The sequence below is a fragment of the Emydura macquarii genome, unplaced genomic scaffold (genome assembly GCF_026122565.2).
Source record: "Emydura macquarii macquarii isolate MOO-44397 ecotype Brisbane River unplaced genomic scaffold, CSIRO-AGI_Emac_v2 contig_2205, whole genome shotgun sequence".
In the NCBI taxonomy this organism is placed as follows: Eukaryota; Metazoa; Chordata; order Testudines; family Chelidae; genus Emydura; species Emydura macquarii.
Window position 1 is genome coordinate 37,611,124 of NW_027132342.1, and position 21,379 is coordinate 37,632,502.

The 21,379-nt window shown below is 44.0% G+C and overlaps 1 protein-coding gene across 1 annotated transcript in view; it reads left to right on the forward strand.

Moving 5' to 3' along the window:
* Nucleotides 1-18,605: 18,605 nt before the first annotated feature.
* OSBPL8 (oxysterol binding protein like 8) overlaps nucleotides 18,606-21,379 on the forward strand; it is a 182,920-nt gene continuing 180,146 nt past the window's right edge. Inside the window, exon 1 of the mRNA XM_067559909.1 lies at nucleotides 18,606-18,997. The gene's annotated coding sequence lies outside the window, so the exon portion shown is untranslated. The remainder of the gene's footprint in view (nucleotides 18,998-21,379) is intronic.

A 21,379-nucleotide genomic window follows, 5' to 3' on the forward strand; every position in this document is an offset into this window, starting at 1 on the left:
ACGGGCAGTCTCTGGCTCCGCCCCCACAGGCCCGGCCTGTTGCTCCCTGTCAGTCTTGGAGGGAGGCCACACCCCCTCACTACAGTGATCAGGATAGAACACCTATAAATACCAGTGGGAACCACAGGGAACTAAATGTACAGAACTAGGTACTGACAATGCAAACATGTGATGACTTCTTCTTAGAAGGCTGATAAGCTAGCACCAAATGATGTTTAAAAACAATTATGAACCAAATGAACCTATGCTCGCTGTCATTTAAAAAAGTAATTGCTGGACACAGCTTTAACAATGAAGCATACCTAGAAGTCATTAAAAATCTTTCTTGAGCAAAATAACACCCTTAATGTCAAAGCTAGACAATTTTATCCCACCTAGACAAGTCAGAAATAAAAGGTACATTGAGGCAGATATCATTGATAAACTTAGTAAAATATTGCCTACTAAACTTTACCAAAAAAAAAATCACTAAACATGCTACTCACCAAACTAAAGTGCTTTTTGGTTCTAAAGATGGGGATAGGGTGACCAGATGTCATGATTTTAAAGGGACAGTCCTGATAGTCTGGGTTTTTTCTTATATAGGTGCCTATTACTCCCCACCCCTGTCCTGATTTTTCACACTTGCTACCTGGTCACCCTAACTGGGGATGGCCTCTATTTCTGTTACTAAGATGAATTGCCTGGGCCACTTTAGCAAGAAGGGTATTTATCTTATCTACCAGGCCTCCGGACTCCATTGGAACATCCTAAAGCATCATTCATTGTTTTGTTTCCTAGATGACTTCACCATGAACCCTTATGCATTACACTTCATGTTTGGTGAAGCTGCCAGATTCAAAATAAGCAACATTTTTAGGCTATGGGCCTAATCTTGCAAGGTGCCAAGTAGCCTCAATTGCATAAAACACACATTTTCACATGAATCCCAGCCCAGCATACTAGCCATGCAAAATGTATTCCAAATATGCATTTTATTTGGGGTAGTTAGTTTCCTTCCATATGTTTAGTAACAGAAGAAAGTAAGTAAGAGACACTACAATTGGCACTAACTGGGAACTTTCATGGTAGTCTCAGCAGAGCCCAAGGAATGAATGAATACCAAATAGACACACAATACAAAGTTCCTGTACTGTTGTGAAACTTGCCCTCAGTGCAGATGTTTAATGTATTGTATTAACTTTGACAATACTTCTATATGGCCACATGTATATAGTTGTTGATAGTGAGACCAATCTATCCTTGCACCCCTAGAGATCCCTTTTGGTCAGGAATGATGCACAGTATTGGGGCAGTGTGGGGAAACTTGTATGTTCACTGCTTATGCTGTAGGTATTCTATTCTGTGAACAAGGAGTCTCCAGGGTTGTGACTCTGGAAACTTTCATGATATCTACATTCACACAGATAGAAAATTAAAAGAAAATAAGGGCCAGAGATTTTCTGCAATACAAAATGTGATGCTCATTGAAATGCCCTGGCAGGCTTGTACACGAAGCAACAACACGCAGACAACTTCAAATTAGAGCTTTAGAACACAGGAATGCAACATAGTGGAATGACAAAAGATCCCCTATAGCCAGACACAGTGAAAACTGCACTCCTAAGCATGTGCCAAAATAAAATAAATACTTTTCAGCCAGTCAAGGCCCAGATGTGTGACACTGGTTTTTAACATGTGTGACAAAGACCCAAATCATAGAATGATAGAAAACTATGCCGTTAGCCTTCTTGGCAATAAGGGCACACTGTTGACTGATATCCAGCTTCTTATCCACTGTAACCCCCAGGTCCTTTTCTGCCAAACTGCTGCCTAGCCCGTCGGTGCTTAGTCTGTAGCTGTGCATGGGATTCTTCCGTCCTAAGTGCAGGACTCTGCACTTGGCCTTATGGAATTTCATCAGATTTCTTTTGGCCCAATCCTCCAATTTGTCTAGGTCACTCTGTATCCTATCCCTACCCTCCAGCATATCTACCATTCCCCCCATCTTAATGTCATCTGCAAACTTGCTGAGGGTGCAATCCACTCCATCCTCCAGATCACTAATGATGATGTTGAACAAAATTGGTCCCAGCACTTATCCCTGAGGCACTCTGCTTGTTACCAGCTGCGAACTAGACATCGAACCATTGATCACTACCCATTGAGCCCAATGATCTAGCTAGCTTTCTATCCACCTTATATCCACCAAAATAGGAGGCAGAATGAAAAATAACTGAGAAAGGGACCTCAGAATTACATGGGATTCATTTATTTAAAATGCATGGAGTTTTCTATAAACTCAGCATCAACAATCATGCTTCCTAATGTCAGTAATCTCAGTACTAAATGGTGAGAACACTGTGTGGTGTGGAATCAAAGAATTAATCATAAAATTGATTAATAGAATGCCTGGTCTGAAACTGCTCATAGAAGGCCTGGCCTGAAGTTGTAGCCTGAAACTGAAATAGAAGCCCCAGGCTAAACCATTAACAGAATGCCTCAACTGAAATTATGATAAAGATGTTAAAATCCCACAAGAGGTCTCTGAACCACACCCGAGAGGCAAGTTCTCTGTTATGAGCCTTAATCCTTTTAGAAGTCTGTGAACAGACTTCACCTGTTTCGATAAGTACCAGTACCTGCTCCCCTTTGTCTTACCGGCCCCATAGAAACTCACTCCATACAAATTAGCATTTGAACAAGTATTGTGTCACCACCCATCTTCGGGAGTTAACCAGGGTCCCTGAAAACTATATTGTATACTCAAGTGACTCATTGGGTGTTCCTGTGAGAGCGTCTGGTGTGCCCCACTGTGCATTGTGATTGTCTTTCCTGTTAAGTATAAACTGTTAATCAAATTCCACTATACGATCAACATGTAAATGAACCTAAGCAACCCCTATATAAGTCTTTTGTATCTGGTAGCCAGGTGAAGTACATTTGCCCAGCATCCAGACATGCTGCTTGACTTCCCTATAGCCACCTGGGTTTTCCCTATGGCTATAGTATTCCCCATAGCTATGGTTATGTGATTGTGTGTGTCACAATTAAAGCTGCACCCGATCCAACTCTAAAATGTAGCAGTGTGATTCTTTTCTACGACAGTGGAATAAAGGTAAAAACAGAGGAAACTTGAATTAGTTGCCTTTTCACTAATTTGAAAATATATTGTACCCTTGTGACAGGCTGAAGACCACATAATCATGACATGCATTTGCAGGAGAGGGTAGAATCCTAATTTGGCTCCTCAGAGCAAAATAAAGATCTCACCAGAACGATGGCAGGTGCTTTTATTGTCATCTGAATTTTATTGTCATCTGTGAAATCAAATCAAATATGACACTAGAGTATTTATTACAAAATCCCCACAGCATTAACCAGATAACCACACTGAACAAAGAAATTTCTTTTATGTTCTATTTTCAGTAATTATTTGCCTCAAGCTAAGCAACTACAGGAGAAGTGTATGTCACTCTACTTTCCAAGGAAGTACAAAGGGCTTTCTTAAAATGGCAACACAAACCTCAAAGAACTGGAAGTTTCCCCCTCCTATCAATTGCTCTATCTAGTAGAGAACTTTGATTACTTGCTTGGCAAGATTCTTTTTGATCTCTCTGATGGTTTGGGGAATCTGTTTGTGTACAACTTATGAATTCCAGTTTGATTTTATGAACTATATCTATTCTTATGTCTTATTGTCACCTTCCTTGTGCTCCTTGTGTTAAGCAAATAGGGGAGTGGTGCCAACATATCTATCCATGAATAAGTCAGTCATTAAAGGCTATCAGCACCTGAACAGCTCTTATCTGGAGAGAAAAAAGGAGTGACTGCTTCCTAGATACAGCCAGTTTTCTCCAACATCTTTGTAGGGAGCTGGTGTTTGAAGGAGTGCAATTGTAAGAGACTGGGACATAGGCAGTCTTACCTAGCAGACACAGCTTGGCTGATGTTTGCCCATCAGGGATGGGCATCACCGGGCAGGAATTGAAGGACTCCTAAGCATGAGTCAGGATCAGAGTCAGGCCAGGGTCAAAGACCAGAGATCCGAGGCAGCACCAGGTTAGAATCAAGAGGCAGGAATGAAGGTCAGAGTCAGGCTGGAGTCCGAGACTGGAGATAAGGCAAGATCTATCTGGTTGCCCAGACAACTTCTTGGGACAATCCCTAGGCTTAAGTAGGGGCAATTGGCCAATCAGAAGACCGCAAGGTATCGTCACTCTGGGTCTCATGGGTGGTACTTCCTGTGGCGCCTACTCTTCACAGTGCTCCCTTGCTGGGCCTCTGCATGACCTCCTGGTGGCACTGTGGGAATATCAGCTAACCCAGGCTCTGCAGAGCTGCATTTTTGTCCCCAGGTCCTTCCAGACATTTCCCCGGAAGCAGAGCAAAGATCAAGTGTTAGTGCTGGATCTTAAAACCCTCAGAGGAAGGACTCACAGGAACAAAAGTATTAGCTTTTGGAGGAGGAGGGATCATCTTTGACAGTTGGACCAGACAAGGTCAAAGAAAGCTGGCTGGAAGAGAGAGGGAGCAGACTCCATGATTAGGAGGAGAAACCTGACCTGGAGGAGTGGAGTCCTGGAGAGGGAAACTGGAATGCTGAAAAGACACAGATCCAATTCTTTGATGAATACTCCAGAAAGGTGAGGAAAGTGAGGCTGGGACAGCGTGGAGGAGTTTTATTGTTTTGTCTAGATCTGTACATTACTTGTGATGTGTAAAGTAAATGGTTTGTTTGGGAACCTTTTGCAAAGTCTGTGTACTTTGTGCTTCAACTGTCATGTGTCCTCGAAGATGAAAACGGTAACCCTGTGTGCATAAGCTCCTGTGTGCATAAGCTCCTGGAGTGTTGTCTGGGGGTCAGCGCTGGTCATGGGGACCTAGGGCAGCTAGATTGTGAGGCCCCACTTGCACAAAAAGGTAGAAAACAATGAATGTACCAAATAAATGTGCCAGGGAGGCCAAAGAAAGAAATGGTGGCTGGAGCCTACTGAGAACCAGGAGAGCTTAAAAGCACATGGGTCTAGCGTGTGGGACCTAAACACAGCAACCTGGTGAGGATTCAGCAGGGGGAGCTTGACCAGGCTGTGACAACTATCCTTTACAAATCTCTTGCAAATGACATATCTTGTATATATGATGGTGATCTCCTTGGGCGTATAGGTAGAGGGAGGATTAAACAAATTTCCATGTAAAAACAACTGCCTACAATTTGATAGACAGTGAAGAACCCAATTCAGAACCACAAAATTCAGCTCTGGATTCAGACCTAAATTTCCCAAAGGTAAAGGGTATTTTTGTGCAGGAATTTGATTTGGGACCATCCTTCACAAACAAACAAAAAAAGAAGTTAGAAATTTAGGAATCATAGATTCCAAAGCCAGGAGGGATCATTGTGACCATTTAGTCTGACCTCCTATGTAACATGGGCCATAGAACTTCCCCAAAATAACCCCTAGAGCGCATGTTTTAGAAAAACATCCAATCTTGATTTAAAAATTGTCAGCGATGGACAATCTCCCATGACCCTTGGTAAATTGTTTCAATGGTTCATCACTGATACTGTTAAAAATGTATGTGTTATTTCCTGTCTAAATCTGTCTGGCTTCAACTTCCAGCCACTGGATCAAGTTTTACATTTCTCTGCTAGGCTGAAGAGTCCATTATCAAATATCTGTTCTCCATGTAAGTACTTATGCACTGTGATCAAGTCACCCCATATCCTTCTCATTTTTAAACTAAATAGACTAAGCTCCTTGAGTCTATCACCATAAGGCAAGTTTTCTAATCTTTTAATAATTTTCATGGCTTTTCTCTGAACCCTCTTAAAAATTTCAGCATCCTTTTTGAATGTGGACCCCAGAACTGGATGCAGTATTCCAGCAGCACTCACACCAGAGAAAAATACAGAGGTAAAATAACCTCTCTACTCCTCCATGAGATTCCACTATTTATGCATCCACGGATTGCGTTAGGCATTTTGGCCACAGCATCACATTGAGAACTCATGTTCAGCCAATTATCCACCACGATTTCTGTAACACTCTGTGTCTGAGAACAACACCCCAGAAACTCCATATTTACCAATGTCATGTAATTATGGTATGTTCTGTACAAGGTATGCCTTGTTTGGTATTATTTTAAAAGTCTTGATCCACTAAACATTAATAACCTGTTGTGTTGTATGTGCTATCACTGTATGTGAAGTTATAAAATATTTCTGTAAATGCCACTAGAACACATTGAGAAGTAGGAAACACCTAAACCAGCTATTCAGTTAAAACAATGGAGTGGCCAAACTGCATTCATTCATTCATTCAAGGAGAGAATCCACTATTCTAGAGACTGTATACAACCAGGGGTGCACATTCACAATGGGGATTAACTGACCAATGAGGACAACCCCCCAGGTCACAAGCCCCAATTGTTTTAGCAAACTTGAACAGTATAAAAGAAGGGGAGTGACATCATAACTTGGCTTCACTCCCATACAACTCAACATCTGAAAGATTTTCTGGTAGACAAAAGGACTTTGAAAGGAGGGAGGGGAGTCCCAGGTGGGAAAGGCAGCCCAGACAGCATTTTAAAAACTGCTTGTACCAGCTAAAAAGATGAGACATTGCTCATTCAAATCCTGTTAGTGTGTAAAACTTAGACTGCAATCTTATGTTTATTTTGTTTGGTAATTACTTCTATACTCTTTAAACTTGTCACTTAAAATCTATTTTTCTGTAGTTAATAAACTTGTTTAATGTTTTATCTTAACCAGTGTGTTTTTGAGTGAAGTGTTTAGGCAACTCAGCTCAGTAACAAAAGCTGGTGCACATTCCTTCCACTTTGAGGGAAGGGTAGACTGGGTAATAAACGTCACTGGTCAGGCTTTTGACAAGGGCAAGACAGTCCTGGGCTCGGGAACCAGCTGGAGTTTCTCTATTATTGGTTTGTGAGTGACTGGAAAGCACTCATTGAACTAAACTAAGTGTGGTCTCTGCTTGTGGATGGCTGAGTAAGTGCACTACCTGCCAGAGGTTTGTGGCTTGTCACAGCATCATAGTGTGAAAGGGAGCCCAGCCTGGTCAGACAGAGGGCTCAGTGGTACCCCAGCTCCCAGGCTGTACCCCAGGGGCTCTGCATACCATCACAATCCCCATATTTTTTTTAAATCACTGTTTCCCAGAAGAGAGTCCCCCATTTCTTTGTTCCTAGATATATACATTTACCCATATTAAAATGTATATTGTTTGTTTGCAATCTGTTTACCAAGCAATCCAAATTGCACTGTATGAATGACCTGTCCTCTTACTTATTTACCACTGCCCCAATTATTTGTCATCTGCAAACTTTATCAATGTTGATTTTATGTTTTCTTCTAATTCCTCTTCTCGCCTTCAAACAACCCCCCAACCTCTCTAAGCTCATCATCAGAAGCAAGCTCCCCACAGACCAGGACACACCAACGCAAAGTGGTACCAGACCCTGCCAGAACAACAGATGCAAAATTTGCAGGCATATCTCCACTGTTACAATGATCAGCACCCCCACATCACGCCTTTCAGGATACATGGGTCCTACACATGCCTATCACAACATTTGGTGTACCTCATCCAGTGCACTAAATGCCCCAGTAGCAACTATGCTGGTGAAACCAGATAATCACTATCCTCTCGAATGAACTCACACATAAAAAGGATAAAAGACAAAAGCACCCTATCACCTGTGGGTGAAGACTTCTCATAAAGCAATCACTCTGTCTGACCTATGATCCCTCATCCTCAAACGAAACATGTACAACACTTTCAAAAGATGAACCTGGAGGCTTAAATTCATAACTTTACTAGATACTAAAAATCATGGATTGAATAGACACTGGATATATGGCTTATTACAACACTCTATAACCCACTAACAACGCTCTCAAACTTTCCTCTCTATGACTGGAGGGCCACTTCACCTTGAATGGTCCCTTGAAATATGTGTTAACTACTTATGCTGAACAATCTGTTCACATCTTGTATTTACAAGTGACCCTTTGAGATAATTTCCCAGAACTGAAAAAGAGTTTGGTGTAAGCTCTAAAGCTTGTCTCTCTCACCATCAGAAGTTGGTCCAATAAAAAGTATTACATCACTTCATTTCTCTGTTTTCTTCTAAGTCATTAATAAAAGTGGACGGTCAAGAACTGATCTGTGTGAGATCCCCCTAGAAACACACTGTTCAATGACAATTCCCCATTTACATTTACATTTTTGCACCTGTTAGTTAGCCAGTTTTTAATCCACTTAATGTGTGCCATGTTAGTTTTATAACATTTTAGTTTCTTAATCAAAATGTCATGTGGTACCAAGTCAAATGCATTACAGAAATCTAAATATATTACCTCAACACTATTATCTTTATCAATCAAACTTGTGATCTCATCAAAAAAAGATATTGCGTTAGTTTGGCAGGGTCTATTTTCCATGAACCCTTGTTAATTGGCATTAGTTATATTATGCTCCTTTAATTCTGTATTAATTGAATCCCATATCAGCCATTGTATTATCTTGCCCAGGATCAATGTCAGACTGACAGGCCTATAAATACCCAGGTTATCCTGTTAGGGCTTCCCTGCCCTGTCTCTCTCAATTCCCAGACATGTTCACAGACAGAAAGCAGCAGGCCAAAGTTCAAAGTGCAGACAATGTGATGAGTTTATTGGGGCTAAGCAAACAAACATAAAACCATAGAGCTTCCTTTCTCCCTAATCATAGCTCTATATGCCAATAGAGCTCCCTCCCCCTTACCCATAGTTCTATGTGGATAGAGCTTCCTTCCCCCTAACTATAGCTCTATACGCCGATAGTGCTCCCTCTCCACTTCTTTCTTCTTGGGTAGGCTTAATTATACCTATAATGCCTGCTCATGATACCACCCCTTACAATTTATGGTCATATCCGTTTTGGAGAGTCTTGAGTCTGGAGGCTTCTGGGGGCTTTTGTACCCCATGGGAAGGGTAGGGAGTGAGGTTAGATTTTGGCCATGGTCACTTTTATGGCCCTTTAGTGTTTCTTTCTCACACCTTCCTTGCTCCTCCCAACCGGTTGATTGACCTTACTCTGACATCTGTCTTGAAGAGGAGTCAGAGCTGTCCTTGATTTGTAAATTCATATATAAAACCCCAACTACACCTCAAAACATTTTAACCAGTGGCATATTGAGGGGGGGACGGAGAGGGGTCATGCCCTGGGGCACCGGCCAGGCCCTTGGAGGAGGAACCGCCCTGCCCCCTGTTGCAGGCAGCCAGGGTGTCCTCCCAGCTTCTCCGCCCTTGTACTGGGCCCCCCCCCGCCGGGCAGCCCCCACCGCCCCCACAGCGGGGGAAGAACGGGACACGGGCCTGCAGACCCCTCCGCCCCATGAGGCGCTGATGCTACTGCTGCCACCAACGGGGGGAGATGGGGGAGAGCGGGACATGGGCCCACAGACCCCCCTCCCCATGTGGTGCTACCGATGGGGGGGGACACCAATGTTAGTATGGCCCCCAGGCCCCGTAGACCCACGGTACGCCACTGATTTTAACTATACTCCTTATCGCTCCTCACCGCAATAAAGAAAACCCCTTTGGTTGTGGGTAGGCAAAAGTAACACACAGTGTCTTTGTTCTGATTTTGTTTACATATGCATCCCAAAAAGTATCAGTTTTCAAGCAGGCAAGCAGGCCCAAAAATCTATTCACAGGCCTTAATACTTACACAAATCTAAATTTTATACCATCATTCCTAACAATCCCATTTACCCTTTTTAAATATTGGCACAGCATTAGCTTTCTTCCAGTCTTCTGGAACTTCCCCAGGATTCCAAGATTTATTGAAAATCAATATTAATAATTCAGTGAGATTTTCAGCCAGCTATTTAAAAACTCTTAGAATCAATGGGTCCAGATTACTTGCATCTAAGTAGCTTCTGTTTAACATCTTCCTGAGATACTAGTGGAATGGAAAAAGTGCTATCATCAGCATATGATGAGACTACATCATCTGTTTTTTTCCATAAAATAGAATATTTATTGAACACATCTGCCTTTTTTACATTATTATTGATTATTCTACCATTTTCATCTAGTAATAGAGCAATACCATTGTCAGGATTCTTTTTGTTCCTAATATACTTAAAATAAACTTTTTCTAATTGTCCTTATCTCTGCTAGCCATAGATTTTTCCTTATGACCCTTTGCTTCCCTTATCAATTTTCTACAATTCTTAGCTTCTGATTTATAGTAAGTACTATCAACAGCTTTCTTCTTCCATTTGTTTTTATATATAATTATTTTTATAACTGCTTTCACTTTCCCTCTAAACAGGTTTTTTTTTTTTTTACCAATACGGCCTTCTTTCTTAATTGTGGGACTGGGGCTTTTTGTGCATTTAGTACAGTGTTCTTAAACAATTCCCAATTATGAGTCACATTTTTCTGATTAAATTCTTCCTCTTAGTTGATTTGGCTCATCATTGTTTTCAGCTTTGTGAAACTGCCAGACCTCACTAGACCAGTAACCTATCTAGCCCAATGTCCTGTCTTTGACAATTTCACTTTATTCGGAATCATCTGATACTGGGAAGAAACCCCGTAGTGAAGAGTTATGAAACAACCTGACTATGGAGCATGTTTTTTCTAAGTCTTGGTAGTTAGAAGTTGGTTTATGGTCTGAAACATGAGTGTTTATATCTGTCATAAATGTTTATCCTATTCTATATAGCTGGGCATGTTCTCATAATCCATTTGCCTACAACAACAAATACTAAGATTTCTGAGAAAGTGGGCTGTAAAGGTACTCAGTCCAACAACCAAGCAGCAGGAGGTGCAGGTGCACTCAGTATCCCTGCTGCCAAGCACTTTCTCTCAACAGGATTATCCAATTAAATAGCTACTGGAACAGCTAAATATAATCTGACAAAGTGCAGTCTACTATACATTAGAAATTTGAGACTCTGCACACAAAAGTGGGGGCTTTTGCTACCAAAAGCTAATTGCACTTGACAAGAAAATGGGGGCAACAGAGAAACATGTGGAGAAGAAAAGTGTCTCCCAGGACAAGATGGCAGTTGACATAACGGATATTAAAAAGCACTTGTCAGACAGGAACAAACTGCAGATTGCAGAAAGAAAAAAAATCAGGCCTATGAATATTTTAATGCAGGGAGTGCCTGATAATAAAGAACTACTGCTATTTGATCTGGTGTCTGTTTGAATCCCAAATCTCAGCACTTCACATCCTAGATAACCAAACAGAGTTACCACATTAGACAGAAGGAAAACCAGAGCCAGATGAAGAAGGAATGCTGTGTCATAGCATTCTCAGATGCTGATGACTGCGACAAAGGATCTTAGCAACTGAACTGTCTGTAAAATAAAAAGTGATCTAGGGTGGAGGAATTTTCTGTATTCATTTTCTTGCACCATAGTCTGACAACACAGAGAAGAAAACAATTAAATATTCTGGAAAAAAAATTCCCATAAACATAACAATATAAACCAGGAGAAACGGAAGACAATGGAATTACTTGTGATTTACTCAGGTGTAAGTTAGAAAAGACTCAGACCTAGTGTCTGCAACAAAGCTCTTCGGACCAAATTCTATTTTCAATTACTCCGATACAACCACACTGATTTAAGATCAGTATTTGGGCCCATGGTTTCTCATGAAGATTATCCCTTAATCATGAGTAATGTACATGGATTCACATTATACACCAATTAATAAAGGGTTCATGATGTCAGAACTGAGCAAATCTTTTCAGAACAGAACACAATTAAGTGGGGCACCACTGGCTATACTAGTTACCTATACAACAAAGTGTAACTGACTATATGCAGAAATGGTTTCCTATTAGTAATGAGATCAGGCAATAAAGAATTCATCTTCTTTATCAGCTTCTGCAGTTATTGAGAAGAACTGGATTTCAGCTTTTTTAAAAAGTCCTTTTCAGATTGAGAACATGAACCACAATCTTTGATGAACATATGAATCTGAAACCATGTTGTAAGGAAGCAAGTGGTGAATAGCCTTATTGAAAATAAAAAGTGCTTTGATGTATATCATGTGTATGTGTTGATTTTTCATATATATATATATATATATATTAGATTTTGTCAATTCCTCATTCAAATGTTAGGTCTGACCAAGGTTTCTACCATGTTTATGAAAAATGACTGTGAAAATTAGAAAAATAACTTGGTATTTGTCAGAGAGACAAAAACTAATTCTAAGAATTCCCTGGCAGGGAAGTAGAATATTCCACACCTCTTCAGAAACTGATGTTTCCACTAGTCTCCCTGTGTTTTTTATCCAATTAAACCAACAATGTGTGTGTTACCATGAGCTAACACATAGTTGATTTATAGTGATCCATCCTCTAATAAGCCTGGAAGCATGTTATCTCAAGGTAATGCAAACCTTGCTGTTTTTGCTGACTATATAGTTGTGAGTTCACACACCAGGGTGGAGGTGGGGTGAGAGGGGACACTTATGCAGCTGGCAGCCCTGTTATGAATCACCACAGCCTAAATGAATGCTCAGACATGTGGCTGGGCTGCAAGGATGCTTATAACTGTTTCTACCGGTTGTCCTGAGCTGCTATAGCTCACCTGCAGTCCAACAACTCTGCCTTGACCTCTTGCTGCTCCCCCTGCTGGAGACGGAACAGGTGGCAGCTACATCACTGGAAAATGAAAACACTCTATCTATATTTTTACTGCCGCCTTTATCCTTCACAGGAAAAAATATGGACATGGTAACCTCACAGATATTTTCCATCTCTAGCTTATCTGAATTTCTGCTATTTTTAAAGGAAGTGTTCTGCCTTACTAGAGAAGATATTTAGAGTGTTGGGGCAGAGATCCTTCCCTTCTCCAGAGCAGGGCATTCCTCCTCTCCTGAATATCCTTCTAGTGAAGGCGGACAGTTGTGATCTTTCTACAGGAAAGGAAGTTAACTCTTTGCCTGCCAACCAAGGAAGCTGAAGAGGTCTGTGTAAGCTTGAAAGCTTGTGTCTTTCACCAACAGAAATTGGTCCAGTAAAAGATATTACTTCACCCACCTTGTTTCTCTAATATCCTGTGACCAACATGGCTACAACAACAACGCAAACAATCAAGAAACAAACAGACCTGTACATCCAGTCACAGGCTGTGACAAAATGGGAATTTTTTATAATATTTGTATGAAGCCTGTGTGTGCCTCAGTTTCCCCCTATACTTTACATTCCTGTGTAATGGGGAAAACAGGATTAAGTTTGCTCTCAGGACAGGCCAAAAGCCATAGGTGTGCTTGTGTTGCCTATCTGTCTGAACAGACTGAATGGGTCATTAAAAGGACTGGCCAAGGCTGGCCCATATCAATGGAAAACCCAAGAAGACAATGGAAAGCCCACATCACTAGTACATTGATTCCTAGCAATCAATGACCCAGAGGAAGGAGCTCTTCTCTCTCTTTCTCAGCAAGGATTGAGCACTCAGTATGGCCCTGCCTAGAGAACAAAGGACTTCAGAGGTGACTAGCAGGGAATAAAGGGTTTATTTCTGGAAGAAGTTGGCTCTCTACAAGGACTGACTAAGAACGTCAGAGAGAGACAGAGCCTGAAAATGGAGTTCACTACAGCGTGGCTGGTGAATTGCTCTGGCTTGACCAACCTGACCAGATTAACTCTGGTTTAAATGGACTATGCTTTAGCCTTTATTTCTCTGTGCTAACCTCAGGATTTCCAGTGCTGTGTTCCAGTTGATTAATAAATCCTATTCTCTTTTGACAACACTGCTTGTGTGTAACTGCAAATACTGGCTGAGGTGCATGAATTCCTGAAGAGTGTACAAGTCTCTAACAGAAGTCCATCTCATTTGGAGTCGCTGGGCTGAGCTCACAGTCTGAACCAAGACTGCTGGAAGCCAGAGGCTCAGTCTAGGCGGTGGTGAGACTGCATGGCCTACTAGTGGATCTGGCACACTTATTGGGTCCCTCCAAGAGACTGTTTAAAATCTGGGGTGTAGCACAGATCCTGTGGATCTGTGACACAGGCATACTTCTCAGTAGGCCCACTGAACATAGTGTATAGTGATGACACTTTGCCATGGATGGATGGATTAGAACTGCAGGGTCTGGCAGTATGTCCCTCTGGTATGTCTCTATGCCACAGCGTGCCTGGAAGAAGGAAAATGCTGCCAAGGGGCCTCTATTAATATTTTGTCCATCTTTCTACACCTCGCACTGCTACTAAGGGAGGAAAATGCTACCTATCAATCATCAGAGTGTTCTGAGTTCTTAAATTTATAGGCAAGAATGTCAAGCACAATATGGTGAGAGTACACACTTAAAATATAATAATATGGGGTCATTCTGGTCTCTTCCTCTTGCCATATAGGAGCCCGTTTATCATAATATCCTCTATTGCACATTCCAGATTTGCAACATTATGGCAAAAACTATGAAAACCAGCTTTAATATTTCATTGGCTCATCATGCCACGTGAACTGAAGCTTCTACTTCCTCATTATTAGGGTTTCCCACCATGGCACATGATATTAGGCTCTGTTGGCTGTCCCCTTCTACCACAGGTATCCAGATATGGGGGTACTGTAGTGCTAGGAAAGCACTGTGAGGGTGTCAGGAGTTTATTTGTGACATTTAGGAAGAGGGAACAAATCTGGCATGGATTAATATGAGAATGCCCATTAGACAAGTTTGCATCTAGATGGTCAGCAATAGTTTTGGAAATCACTTGCTTTGCACGTGTCGACTGTGACCGTGTTTACAGAATCCAGGGGTGCTCAACACATGATTTTAAAAGTTTCCCAGTATTTGAAGCAAAGACTGAAGCAAAATGCTATGAGTGAGTTGTCCAGTGTCACAAAGCAAGGCAACAGCGAATCACCAACAGAACCCAAATTTCCTGATTCCCAGCACTAACCTCAATCCACTAGACTACAGATGACTTTACAGATTAAAACTCTACATTGAGAAAGCCCTGGTTTATAACTCATCAGAGTGAATTATCTCCATCTGGGGACTTCCTATGGTGGGAACCATTGCTTAATTAAGGGAAGTTTTGATAAAAGACATTTAAATCCATTCTTTCTAATTATGAAAAAAATTTCTAAGTAGCTGATTAGCATTTAGGTTCTGATTGTTGAGAAGAAGAAATCTTCTGTACTCAGGAATATATTTTAGGTTTTTTTCATAAAAGTATTAAAAAGAAACAAGTATTGAGGAAAGAAAATTCAGTCTTTTAATTAATTCATATTTTTTAAGAAACAGAATTAGAGATAATGTCAATGGAACGTTAACACAGCATAATAGTCTCCTCATGCCACTGCTACATAATTGAGGCAAAGCAGAGGAAATTATGAGAAATATATTCACCTAGAGCTGGGAAGCTTATTTTCAAAGTAGGAGATATTGGTCCTTGGACAATGTTCTTTTATAATTACTTAAGCTTCAATCCTGAAGATGCTGAGCATCTCTTACAGATGCTGAGTGCCTTTAGTTTGCACTGGAGTCAGCGATAGGACTTACTCAGCACCGTGCAGGACCGAGTCTTTACTTTCAATGATGTCCAATGATAGATGTTAATGTAATAATTTTATATGATAAATGTTGCTGCAGTAGTGATAACTGCTCACTATGGCATCACATATCTAGTGACAAATTGACAGCTGGCGTAAGTGGGCACGTTCTGATTGAAGGCCATGGAACTGCACCCAACTTACATCAGTGGTAAATTTGACCCCTACACCATGTGCTTTAACTAATCAAAAAGAGACATTCTCATCTGCAGAATTACAGGTTTTATTTAAAGCACGTATTACTTCCAGCATTATTAGTTTTATTGGCTATCTAAAGTATTATTTGAAAAAATGTTTAGTGTTTACAAGCTTTTGTAGGATGCTCATCACTGTAGTATTTTGAGCCATACCAGAGCCTATCCCATGAGCTAACATGCTCTGAAAGTATTTACATTACTATTTTCTTGACAGTAGTAGAATGTTTTGGGACTCAGGATTCCCAGGTTCGAATCCTGTCTCTGTACAGCTCCTAGATGCTATGGTAATACAAATAGTAAATAATAATAAAAGGAGAGCTGGATGGTTAGAACAGTGTTATAGATAAAATATTGCCAACCCCAAAAGTTCAAAACTCATGAGTCAGCCCCCAAACCATGAGATGGTCTAAAAATCATGAGATTTTTTTAAAAAAAGGTTTTATTGTGATTTTTTGTCTGTCTTTTGATTTTTGCTTTCTCCCTGCCTATCCCAGTGTTGTGTGCATGGTGGTGGTGGTAGGGCAGTTATGGTATTACCAGCTCTCCCAAATATATAGATGAAGGTGATTCTGGTCCGATGTGCAGGAACATTTCCAGTTTCTCTCCAAATGCCTCCACAGACCCACCTGCCCATTCCCATAGCCCAACAATTAATAATGCACCTCCACATTTGCCCCACCAGCCCCACACATCTGCCCACTTCCCCAGCCAGCAATTACATACCCTCCAGCTCCCACATCATCTTTGCCCTTGAGCCTCAAATCTGCTTATCTCCAGCCCACCAATTAGTTAAGCACCTCCAACTTTATCCATCCAGCCCCATCCCTGTCCACTCCCAGCCCAGCAATTAAATATGCATCACCACAACTCTTCATAAATTATGCTACTCCAGCCCCACCTCTGCTCCTTCTGTAGCTCCAGGGATTATTCACCCCTTCTCCCAGGCCTGGAGGGCAGCTGCAGCAGGGTCCTTTTGTCTGTCTTCCATGGCTCCAGGGATCTTAACCCACCCCTTCCCATGCCAGAGTGGAGCACCTATAGGGATTCTTCACCTCCTCTCCCCCTTCCCAGGCCTGGTGTTGCAGGAATGAAGAGGGAGGGTTGGGGAAGGAGGAAATTGACCCATTTTCCACAGGAATGGGGCAGGAGCAAAGCCACCCTGAACTGCTGGCTCTTTTTGCTCTCTCCTCATCCCTTGAGAGAACAATTTTGACAGCTCCCTCTTCCCTACCCAAAAACTCCACTCACCTCTTGAGAGAGGGTGGCAAACTCTGACTGCTTCCTGCAGCAGCCCTGACTGGCTACTCTCCTATAAGGAGGCAGGGAAGAGTGAAAGGCAATCTATTGGAGAGGGTTTCCCCTGGACAAGGCTGGAAATGACATGACGCTGGAGCTTTTCAGCATTGTCATACAGGTCCCAGCAGCAACTAAAATCGCTATAGGTGACAACACAGCAGATAGGATAGTCAAGGGCATAGATTTGGCACATTCATTCTGACAGGCAATGTAGCTGAGTGGACAGGCTTTGGCTCAGCTGTAACAGAAACCTGGCTTCTAGCCTAAGAGCTTACCTTATCTGTGAAATGGGTGGAATCATAGTTACCTGCCCCAATGATGGAATATCGAGCCATGGTCAACAATAAGAAGTGTGACTTACACCAAAATATTAACAGTTTTCAGTAAAAGATGACAAACTTAGGCTGTGTCCTCCTGGTTCTTAGACCACTGCCTTTTAGTTTAGGTTAAAAAGTATTTTGTAAGGGGTGTGGTCTGGCTCTCTTATTTAGATTTTACCTGCAGGTAGACATGATAGGGCTGCTCACTGTGTGAGTGTCACATGTACTGTACATGTCACCCAGGTTTGTGCATTAGCCTAGCCCCTGAGTGAAATGGCAGACTATACCATAGATGGAGACACTCTCCAGTCCTACCAGAAGTCTGCTTTGCTCTTCCAAGATAAAGCAGGTGAGAGAGGGATGTTCTGAGCAGGAATGGTGAGAGATACAGATGCAGGGAGGTGGTTGGAAGGGGCTAAGTAGAAGGTCATGTGGTGAGGAGGGTTACCTGCAAGAAGCTAGGTGAGGCATCTGAGTACATGTGTCGGTGGGTCTGGACCTGAGCAGGGGTGTTGGGATATAGGAAGCAAGACTGGTGTGGGTATGTATATGAGAGGGTCAGTTTGGGTTTGCATGTAGGAATAATACAGATGGGTGGTGGTCAGGCTGTGGGCAGGGTGGTCGAGCTGCAGGAGCTAGTGTGGGGTGTGTGTATCAGGCTGTGGCTAGAGGTGACAGGGATGCAGAAACCAGAGCCGGGTGTGTTTCAGGCTGTGGTTAGGAGTGGTTGAGCTGCAGGACCCAGAGTGGGGGCTGCTTAAGGCTATAGCAGGAGATGGTGGAGCTGCAAGAGCCCGAAGATTATATGTCAGGCTGTAGCTCGTGTGTGTGTGTGTGTGTGTGTGTGAGTGCGCACCAGGTTGCAGCTGGGGGTGTGTGTCAGTTGGGAGTGGTGGAGCTCCAGCAGCCCGAGGGGTGCGTGTGTCAGGCTGTAGCTGGGGAAGGTGGAGCTGTGGAAGCCCGAGGGGTGTGTGCCAGGCTGTAGCTGGTGGGAGCCCGAGGGGTGTGTGCCAGGCTGCAGCTGGGGGCGATGGGGCTGCAGGAGCGCGGGGGGTGCGTGCCAGGCTGCAGCTGGTGGGGCAGCGGGTGCGGGAGCGTGAGGGGTGTCACGCTGTGTGTGGGGGGCTGGCTGCGGGGGGCGGGGTCAGTGCTGCTGTCGTAGGGAAGCGCGCGCCCGGGAGCGGGCTGTGGCTAACGGATCTAACGGGGCTGGGGGCAAGGCGGGGCCGGGAGCTTCCTCTCGAGCCGGCCTGAGCTGTCAAACCTGCCCCCCGCCCTCCCCGGCTCTGTGCCAATGAGGCGGAGCCGGTCCTGTCACCCGAGGAGAAGGGGGCGTGGCCGCGCTGGAGCCCCGCCCAGGCGGTCCAGGGAGAAGGCGGCGCCGCGGCTGGTGGTGAGAGAATCAAACAGCGACGCTGCGCCGCGGCGGGGTCCGGGGACAGGCGCGGGAGCCCGAGTCTATCAGCGGGGCTGGGGCGTCCCCTGCACGGCCCCTCCTTCCCCCGCACCGGCTGGTGCCGCGCGCGCCCCTTCGTCACACGCGGGTCCTGCCCGGACGCCTCCTGCTGCCGCCCGTATCCGCGCATCTCGCCCGGGTCGCCGGGGAGGTGAGAGCCGCGGTCTGGGAGTGGGGCGGGCTGCCCCCTGCCCGCCCGGGGCACGCAGTGACTGGGGCTGTCCTGGCCCCCACTCGGGCGGTATCGGGGTACCCAGCCTGCGGCGGCGGCGGGCTCTGCGGGGACTTCCCCCAGCGGTTGGGGTCCGCCCCGCTGCTGCCGGGCTGCCAGCGAGCCGCCCCCTGGGCTGCTGCTGCTCCAGACCCCTCCGGTGCCATGGCGGAGCCCGGCGCTGCCCGCATTGTGGGGGTCGCTCCTGGCCAGCGCAGTCCCCATCCCGCAGCGTGGCGCTGGGGGGCTCCGGGGAAGGTAACGCGGCGCCCCGCCCGGTTAACTGCTCTCCTCTCTGAGCTTAGCCGCAGCAGCCTGGCCGGGGTCGCGCTGCAGAGAAGAGCTGTCGCTGCTGGTTTGCAGCCCGTCCCTGATGGCGGGTCACCCCAGTCGCGTGGCGCTTGCTGGTTTGCAAAAACTGGCCGATCTCGACTTCCAGCTGTGTTTTATCTGCGAAGGACTCCTCAATAGCCAACGGAGTGGAGCTGGGTGGCTACAGATGCTGGGCTTGTGGGATTACGCTTTTGGCAGGGCGAATGGGTGGATAAATCACTACAAACGGGAGCACTTTTCTTGTTGAAATGCGTGTAGAAGGTGGTTAGACTCATGGTTGAGGGAAATATTTGAGGGCGGTTGTGTGACTTTCCACGTGATCTCATGGATGGGGTCGCATGCAACTTAATGCGGTTCCTCATTCACTTTTAAGTGAATGTATCTGCTGATGTATTAATCAGACTAAGAAATTATTTTGCTCTGCATATTTAGAGAAAATGAAGAGCCGTGAATTGTCATGCAGGATGCATATTCACAGGAGGCTTAATGAACAAGGCATATTTAAACTGAAACTAAGAGTCAAGATAATATAGTAATAAGTCCTTTTAAAAATATATAACCCAGTTCAAAACCTAGTTTTCTTAGTTGTTAGTAGTTTCCTTTCACTAGCACTGGAAAGGAGCCTCCTGATTAATTGTTTAATATCCCCAAGGGAGCAAAACTTTAATTTCCCAAGCATATATACATTGTTGCATGTCACCACAGGCCCTCCTATATGTTTATTAGAAAGGTCTGTTTGAAAGATTGATTTTCAAGAAGAATGCACTCACAAGTATGTTTATTTAGTAGTTTAATGAAACACTGTTACTCTTTTAATTCTCAGTCCAGTATGCAGTATCCCTATGCTATTTGCTTTAAAACCATCTTTCTAAACCACAGTGTCTAGGAAAGCTGAAACACACACACACACACCCCTGCCACCTCACGCCCCCCATTCTGTAAAGGTAGTGGTGTTTTTGTTTGTTTTTTTTAAACTCAGGTGAGTTGAACCTATTCCTTTTTAATATGAAATTCATTTGCTTATGTAAGTAGGGTCTGAACATCCTGCCAAGCTGGCTGGGGGGAGGGGAACAGGCAGGGCTGCCAGACTGTGTTTGCATGAGCAGACCCACCCTGCTCAGGGTGCTCAGCGTGATGGAACTGCTTTGCCCAAATGGTCCCTTTGGCTAGTGTTGGGTTACAAATCACTTTAGTGTTAAATGCAGGAGTAACAAAATGTTGTTCCCCTTTATTGTATGAGCAAAGGGAAGCAGACCTGTGCTTAGTCTGTTGTGACTGAAAGGTCACTGTCATCTGAACTGAACTGAACTGGCTAAGAATGGGGCTCAGATGCCAGAGCCCTGTATAGGTTGATGGGGGTTGGGACAGGTATTCCTGCCTGGAAGTGTGGGCTCTGCCTACGATCTCTAGGCATGGTTTAACCTCCCTCTTCCACTGTTCAAAGATAGAGTTAATTAAGATTACATTAGGAGTCTTTTGTTTTGTTACTGGCTTGCTAGAGCTGAAATCATCTACAGGGGGAGTAGGGCTCCTGCCCAACTTCAGCAGTAACATTGATGTTAACCCACTAAGAGCTGAAAATCAGTAAGAGATGAAAGTGCTGAGAATCAGTGAGCTGGGTGGAACCTCAAGAGACTGACTCACGGAAGCCGTAGTAGAGGAGCAGGTCGGAAGCTGTAGTAGAGGAGCAGGTCGTAGGAGAAGGTGATGGTATGTGCAGTGGAGCAGCTGGCGAAAGCTGGCCAGTGTGGCATGTGGTCTAGCATGTGACCTGGTGGGGTGGCTGGAACATAGCGGCCAGATAGTGGAGCGAACAAGGAGCCTTCTTCTCTCCCCCCACACTCCATCCAGGGTGGCAAGTGAACTCCACAGCTGCACTTCTAGACTCTGGGTCTGCCTTGACTAAGGATAACGCCTATGGATGGGGTGCTGTGAAGAGAGAGGCACATTAAAGGAACTTCTTGTTGCTGGGTTTAAGAATCGGAGGCA